The sequence below is a fragment of the Pezoporus occidentalis genome, unplaced genomic scaffold (genome assembly GCF_034315485.1).
Source record: "Pezoporus occidentalis ecotype Australia unplaced genomic scaffold, CSIRO_AGI_Poc_V1 ctg164, whole genome shotgun sequence".
NCBI lineage: Eukaryota > Metazoa > Chordata > Aves > Psittaciformes > Psittacidae > Pezoporus > Pezoporus occidentalis.
This window is the reverse complement of record NW_026913466.1, coordinates 3,966,791-3,974,946: the sequence shown is the minus strand read 5'-3', so window position 1 is coordinate 3,974,946 and position 8,156 is coordinate 3,966,791.

The window sequence follows — 8,156 nt, the reverse complement described above, 5'->3', positions numbered from 1 at the left end:
ACACTCTAGTACACCAGCACAATCCCAACCATTCCCTCTTAAGTACTAACCTTGTGACTACAAGTAAGGCCACCTCCCAGAGACTAGCATTTAACCTGCTCCCACCTGGCCAGCCGTAGGATCTGAGACAATGGACACTGTCTGCAGAGACAGACAGTATTTGTAACCTACTGTGTGCTATAATGGGAAGACAAAATATAACCCTGTACACAGTAGTAAGTATTACTGAGACCTTTAATGGTCCTTTCCTTTTACAACACAGAGGTAAGAACTGTATGTTCCCTCGTTTTGTAACAAACGGGCAGGAATTAAGCAGTACCACTGAGTCTTATCCTAGATTTAATTTCTGGACATAATCACACTGTTCACATGGTTATTATACTTGATTCTGTTGAAGTTGTGGGTTATTGCTCTCTCAAGTTAGCCTGTGTCACTTGCCTTGGGATGCCTACATACACCACATACACTTATCACAGAACATCTTTAGAAGACATGCCAAATCTCTCACCCACTTTTGGGCAATCAAAGAACTCACCCTGTGGGTAGACATACACAGTCTAACTTTTAGTCTATCAGGTTGGTGCCTAACTTGCACAACACAGCAGCCAGACTCCCATACTGAAAACTATTTTGTTTACATCAGCTAAAAGGCTTGTATTTCCAGAACTCCACTTATTTTCAACATCATTCTGAGCCACATTAGACTTACAATCCAGCTCCTGCCTCATGTTTACATGTCTTTCAAAAACAGATGCAAACAGAACCCCATACGTCACAATCTCTTACCAAAGTTTGGGCAAAACTACTCAGGGTACAAATTATCATCTGCTAGGATAAATACAAGATGTCAAAGCAGCAAAGCTTGCTGGTCATTCTGACAGGGAGCCGAGAGGAAGGAAGCACTTCACTGGGCAGTTCAAGAACACCTAGAAAACTCTTGCAACATTTTGACCGGTGATGAAACCAGCACATAGTATGCATTCCCCAGATTCAAGGAGATGAAGACATGGCACAAGAAGGCTGTTGCAGGTAACACACCAGCCACAGAGCAGAGCTGTGTTGGAAGAGGCCCACTGGAGCAAAGGGGCAGTGGATCACGGAAAAAACCACAGCATCGGGGGAAGAAATGGGGTTCAAACATGGCTGGGAACAGCACATGCAAATTTCAGTTCTTGAACAGCTACCTTTGCCCTTGAGGACCCTGTCAGAAAGGTAGATCACCCATGTAACTGGTATTTTCTGTATTACTGCACCCCACTCTCCATTACAACCACATTCGCTCAACTTCTGCTGCATACTTAATCCACCCGAAGTTAGAAACCCTTTTCTATAGCACAATGAGTTGCTGTGGAAATGAGCCCAGTACCTCAGAGGATTAGAGTCTGGAGGGTCTGATTTAATTGCACTGCCTGGACAGATCCAGACTCCAGTGGTCAATGTCCAAATGAGGAATGAGTAATAGGGATGGATCAGCTCTTGAGAAACAAAAAGTCCCATTTTCATGCAAACAGCATTCGCTAGGAACAACAATGAAGGAGAAATAAAGAAAAGTCAGAAACAAAGCCACAGAATCCTTCTTGGGCTGAAGGTTTTTCAAGAGGCATCAGCTGCTCTTTAAACTGTAAACAACATTTCAGAGCTTGTTTAGATTTGTTTTTTTGCATCCCTAGGTGGGAGTTGGTAGATGCAACCAAAAGCAAGTGTCCGATTTGCTTTTAGTTTCTTTTTGTCACTTGGCTCCTATTCACACCCTTAGATGGGAGTAATTTCCAACATCTGTTCCAAACTCCTAAAGGAGAAAGAAACTTTAAGAAAGAAAGAATAAGAAAAGAAGGAAAGAAAAACACAGCAAAAAGAAAAGTGGTGGCAAATGGTGGCAGCTTTCCTCGGCAGGTGCTGGCTGTGAAAAGTTCCTTTGGGAAATCCTGGCATCAGCGTCCCTCAACCCAGTGCCAGCAAGGGCTGGTGGTGGGAGACGACAGAGAGCTAGCAAGCAGTGGGCAGCAGTCATAATGCCTGCAGCAGAAGCAGGAGGATATTTAAGGTGTTATGCAAAGCAAGGGGGAAAACTCCAGCCTTACACTGCCACAGAGGGAAAACGCCAAGAAAAGGTATATACAGTGACAAGCTTTTTGAATAAATCCTGTTTTGCATGTATGCCTCTCAATGGCTATTTTTCCACAGTTTATTTTTACATCAGAGCACAGCAAGAGCAAGTCACATCCAACACTCACATGGGGAAGAGCTCACTGCTGCCCAGTGTCAGTCACCAACCATGCCAGCTACTTCCTTCTTTTACCACAGTTGTTAAGATGACAAAAGCAATGGCAGATGACAAAGAGATACCATCCCTTGTGGCATGGCACTTTGCCTGCCCTTCCTCCTCCAGCCACTCTCCACACAGCTGGTTTAGTTTGTTTAACCCCCCCCAAAAGAACGCTTTCCTAAACACACCACCACATTTGGGATTTCATCTCCAAGGTCATCTCCTGAGGATCTTGGTTTTGCCATGGCCCCTGACAGGAGACCAAGGGACAGGGAGGACAAGCCCAGCTGTGAGCAGACTGTGCCTCAACACTGCAGCCTCAGGGTTTCTATTAAACAGGGACAGCAAAGGATTTAACTTCTTACGTCTCAAAGCCACTTGCCGAATTCAATGCCAGTTTCTGTCAGGAAAGCAGCGTTACTTTTGTAAGTTTCCTGCAATCAGTGGAGATTTAGCACAGACACGCTCAGCTCCGGTGACAGAACGCTGCCCTTTCTGTGAGAAACCAATGTGGTTTTGACATTTAACTACTTCTTTCAGCTTCCCCCACTTACTTCATGCTTGGGTGAGTGCCAGGACGTTAACGCAAGCGAGTATAAAACCAAACGTGAGCAGGATCGATGTGCAGGGCACACAGGCAAAGTCGGCAGCTGCTCCTTCCCTCAGCGCTGCCACCGTTATCCACCACCCTGGTACACCAGTGTGCCGGCTGAGGTGAGTGGTGTCCAGCACTGTTACAAGATGGCGGTCATTTGATGGGCTAATTACATGCTCATTAATGGAAGCAGCCCCGCACGGGCACTGAGCAGCCCTCAGCCCAGCTTGCTGCCCGGGAAGTGCAAGCATTAGGAGGTATTAATAGATTTCATGGCTTCTGCGAACAGCCCGACATGGAGATGCCCTTTCAGTGGTCATAGCATGAAAATAGCCAAGCATTTACTGTTAATGGGGGCAAAAAGTGAACTGACAATGGAAAGACCCAAGTCTCTACAAGCACAAAGCACTACTCGGATAGAGGAGGTGTTTCAGAAGCAGCTACACCAGGTGAATTCAAATTGTCAGGGAGATGGATACCAAATATTTACCTTTCAGTGCGATTAAACAACTTCATCAAAAGTGCTGAATGAAAGCAAAGTGCATTTCCTTTGCAAAGCTCATTACTGCATTGACATGGCTTCCTCTCCCCACTTAGCGTTCCAACCAGCCAGCTCGATATTTGGCACCTGCTGTCATAAAGGCAACGAGGCTTGACTCTTGTTTGCTCATGCATTTCACGGGCTAACACTAAAATACTGGGGCAGGAAGAAAGGGAAAGCATTTATATCCATGACACCTTAACTGAATCTGTTCTTTAAAAGCTGTTAGAAAGCTCAGAGACGACCCAAAACCTGCCTCGTGTTTCAGAGAGGCCCAAGCTACACTGCAAGTGTCTGCATGGTTGTAGAGGTCATTTCCCTTGGCGAGCTGGATGAGTATCGGGATTTAACACTGCTTTTCCAAATACTGGAAATGCTTCTCAAGGCACTTGAATCAGGCGACTCTTTCCCCATTGCTCAGCAACGCAAGAGAGAAGCCCCTCCTGGCAGTGCAGGGACCTGGATGTGTTCAAGTGAACACAGCAAAGTGGCTAAAATAGGGCAGGAAATGGAATATGTTGAACTGGCCCTCATTTCCTTCCCAGGCCCTGGGCTCAGGCAGGAACACGACTGACAGCTGTGACCTCCTAAACCCAAAATATAACTAAGCTCCTGATAAAGACCTACTTGAGGGCTGCCACTGCAACCGGCAGCCAAGGCACAGGGGCTTCGGATGAGGCTGTGCTCATTCCCAGCCAGCACAACAAACGCAACGCTGCACCAATATGGCTGCCATTCCCCTGTGGCCACCCAAGCAGGTCCAGGGCCAACCACTTTTGCCCTGATGTATGAGGCAGTTTCACAACAACCTTGCCCACAAAGGGAACCCCAATATGGTTAAAAGGGGAGTTATGACCGGTGGTGGAGTGGGAAATCACCAATTTGCTGTTCCCAGCCACGTTCATTGCCTGAGGGAGGAGGAGGTCTGCCTCATTTACACAGTGGGGACTTGTGTGCAGGCAGGTGATGCCTGTGGTGCTGTGGGATTTTTCCCGTGTTGCTCAATAGCTGGCTGAGCTGGTAGTTGTTAAGGAGGAGGTTGTGTTAGCACTTCAGACCCCAGCAGGCAGCCTCAAAGGCAGTGTGTTGCAAACCCTTTGCAGCATGTGCCCTGCAAAGGGATGTGAGCCCCGCTGCAAGCTGCATACCTACTGTGCCACATTTAAAGGGGCATTTGAAATACATATTAGAAGCTCTTTATAATGCTTCAGTCTTCAGTAGCACCGGGGAAGGTCACGGATGGGGAGCACTTTCTGAAGTTCAGAGCCAGCATCCACCCCCCATACCCTACTCCATTCCCACCCCCCCCACCCCCCCCCCAGGTAGCCTGAAAGCCCTAAATCACCCTGAGACCTTGCTCATGCCATTGCAAAACCAAAAGCCACCAGCAGCACAGCCTGTGACATGAGCAACCCAGCAGCATGGGGCTGCCAAGCCACACAGGCTTCCCTGCTTTAGAGCTGGGGCTGCAGGTGGCCATGCAAAGCCAGTCTCAGCTGATTTTAAAGCCAGCCTGTAGATGAAGTGTCTGTACGCGGCTTATTCCATCCTAGAATAAGTATTTTTTCTTTTTTGGACATTTTTTGTCATGACCTACAGTGTTTATTCTTAGCTTGTAGAACATCAAGACATCAGTCATATAAAACACTGCCTTAAGTTGCTACTTTGAGCACTCAACACCACATCCATAGCTGTGTCACATCCAAGCCTTTCTCTAAAGGGTGCTCCATTGATCTGCGTTTTTTCAATTACTCCCCCACAGAGACCACTGATATGGTGGTGATGGTTCAATTACCACGAAAGCTGCTATATATATTTATATATATACATTTATATTTATATATATATTTAGTGTGATGTGTCCCTGCCCATGGCAGGGGGGTTGGAACTAGATGATCTTAAGCTCCTTTCCAACCCTAACTATTCTATGATTCTATATGTTCAAAGCCACTGAGCTGTACTTGTCTTTCATTTCTCAAATCCAGTTTGTCAAATTTCTCATTGATGTGCATAGAAAAGTCACTGCTCACTGACCCACAGGCATGTCCCAGGCCTCCTCAGTACTGTGGGACACAGCTATGCTGCAACAGAAGGTACTGGGGGGACAGGGGTAGGCTGCACCCTCTAAAACCTCTGCAAAGGGTAATGTTCTGACACCACCACTGACATGGGGGCATTTTCAGAGGGCAGCCCCATGTATTCACAGTGCCAATGCAGGTAAAGTTATAGCTGCTTCCCTGAGTTTTGACAGGCAACAATATCCAGATAAGGGAGAACGGCAGTGGCAAACTCAAAATCCCCATATGAAAAGAGTGAGGAATGAGTTGGGGTCTGATCCAAAGCCTTTACTGTTACTTTACTGAGAACAAGCTGCTCCATGAATAACAAATGGGGGAACAGAGCAACATCCTAGAGAAATCCACCTAAAAGACAACAGACTTTAACTTGTGAGGTTTTCTCCACCATGAAGTTGTCATCTTTGTTGAAGCATCTTTCCCCGGTCAGACCACGGGATTATTTCAATCACTGCAGAACATGATTTCAATTCAAATACAGATCTAAAAGTTCAAGTATGAAATTACACACTTGGCCTTTTCACATTAATTTATCCAAATGAATAGAATAACCTATTGGCTTCCACTGGAGAACACCTTTTTGCTAGCGAGAACAGTTAATTAGAGCTGGCACAAACACCTTCCACATTCACCATAAATAACAATATTCCGAGAGCACATATTCTCAGCAAACTTAACAAAACAGCTGATTCTTCATTCTTCAGCCCACCCGTTTCTTTGCAGGTTTTAGCAAAACCAAAGCAGTTAAAGTGCTGGTAATTATCAAGCAATCCTTGCACCATGTGCTCTTCCTGCTTGACTAACGTACCCAGCTCCAGCCCATCATCTGACGTGGTCTGCTTAGAGAAAAGGTGCCTAAACCAGTATAATCAGTCCCAGTTGCAAGGCTGTCTTGCATGTTCTATCAGCTCTGCAGAATCCTCCCATGGCCTCCAGCAGGCCCAGTGGCAGGCTGAGGCTCTGGGCTGTGCTGCGCATCACTGGTCTGCAGGTAAGGAGTTGCCTCTTGGGGACTGTCCTGGGTTCAGCAGTAGCAGTCATGTTTCTCCTTCTTGGTAGCTGGTGCAATGCTGTGTTTTGACTTTCGGCCTGGGAACAGAGCTGATAACAATGATGCTCTGGTTTGGCCAAGGACTTTGTGAGGCTCATGCTCTGCCAGGGAGGAGGGAAAGCCAGGGGGAAGGAGAGACAGGACACCTGACCCAAACTGACCAAAGAGGTATTCCATACCACAGCATGTCATGCCCGGGGTGGGGTAACTGGGAGTTACCCGGAAGGACATGGTCTTCCGGGTCGGACTCACTTCTTGGCCGGTGGTATCGTATTCTCTTCCCTTGTTATTTTCTCTTATTGCTGTCGTTGGTGGTAGCGGTGGTGCTTTGTGTTGTACATTGGTTGCTGGACTGTTCTTGTCTCAACCCGTGGGAGCTGCACTCTTTTGATCCTCCTCCCTGTTCCTCTGGGAGCGGGGAAGGGGAGAGTGCCCGGGGGGGGGGGTGGGGGGGACGGGACGCGGGCCTCGACTGCTTCCAGCCCGGCACCACTCACTGGGAGTGAGTGAAGAGCTGTCTGGCTGGGTTTAAACCACAACAGGGACCATCCACTGCCATAGGTTATAAGGCATGTGCCACCTTGCTGGGGAGAGCTGTGCCCCGCAAGACCCACCTGGGCTCTGTGGAAAAGGGACTATACAAAAGAAGACTATGGAGATGGGGAATGACACTTTGTGATCAGCTGTGGAAGCAGCTCCAATCTAAATGAAGAGATTTTCTTTAACGCAACAGAGACTGAAAGTAGCAGTCACAAGACAACACACAGGAACATTCCAGTGGGTATTTCTGCTCAGCACTTACCTCCTTACCTGCAGACACAGCAAGTCAGAGCCAGATGCATTTCAGAGTAAGCAGGTCCAGCCCTCACGCAGAGAAGCAGAAGCTCCCAACATACAAGGCGTTGTGTACAGAGCAGCCAGGAAGAACAACAGGCAGTATCACCCTGTCCTAAAGTCAGCGTTGCTTTAAAAGATACCAGTCATTAAACATATTTGACACATAAGGAGGTTCATTGTGTCTAACTCAGGAGACTAAGGTATGCAGAAACATCCTACAGAGATGTCCTTACTCCCTACGAAACAAAGGCTTCTCATTTCAGTATGACAAGTTGGATGGATCTAAATGTCACTTCAAGCTACAGTTCCTTCTTCAGCCCCACTGGGCCCTGCTGGCAAGTAAGGCTGAATAGTGGTTAAAAAATGTGGGACTTACCCTGCTGGGGTACAAAGCAAATTAAAATCAAAACAAAAATCATACTGAACCACAAATTGGTTCTTTATCTCAGGTTTTGACAGCCCAGAGAAAGAAAAAAGTCACGTTTGCTTGACATTATGGTCAACATAAATATTTGTTTGAACACAAAATGAACAGTGTTTGTTCTATCACCGTGTTACTTCACCATTTTAATTCAGCACTTTCAGATAAAAACTGTTTCAAAACAAGAAATCATAACTTCATTACTAAAACATTGCAACAGATTCTTCAGCTTAGCATCAGGAAGTTTAGCAGCTTCCACCCACCTTGTTATGCTATGAGGTTATGCTCACACTCTGCTTTCTGTTCATTTAATCCAGAAAACATTCCCTCTGACAGAGCTGCAGCACCTCACTGATTTCAGTAGCATATT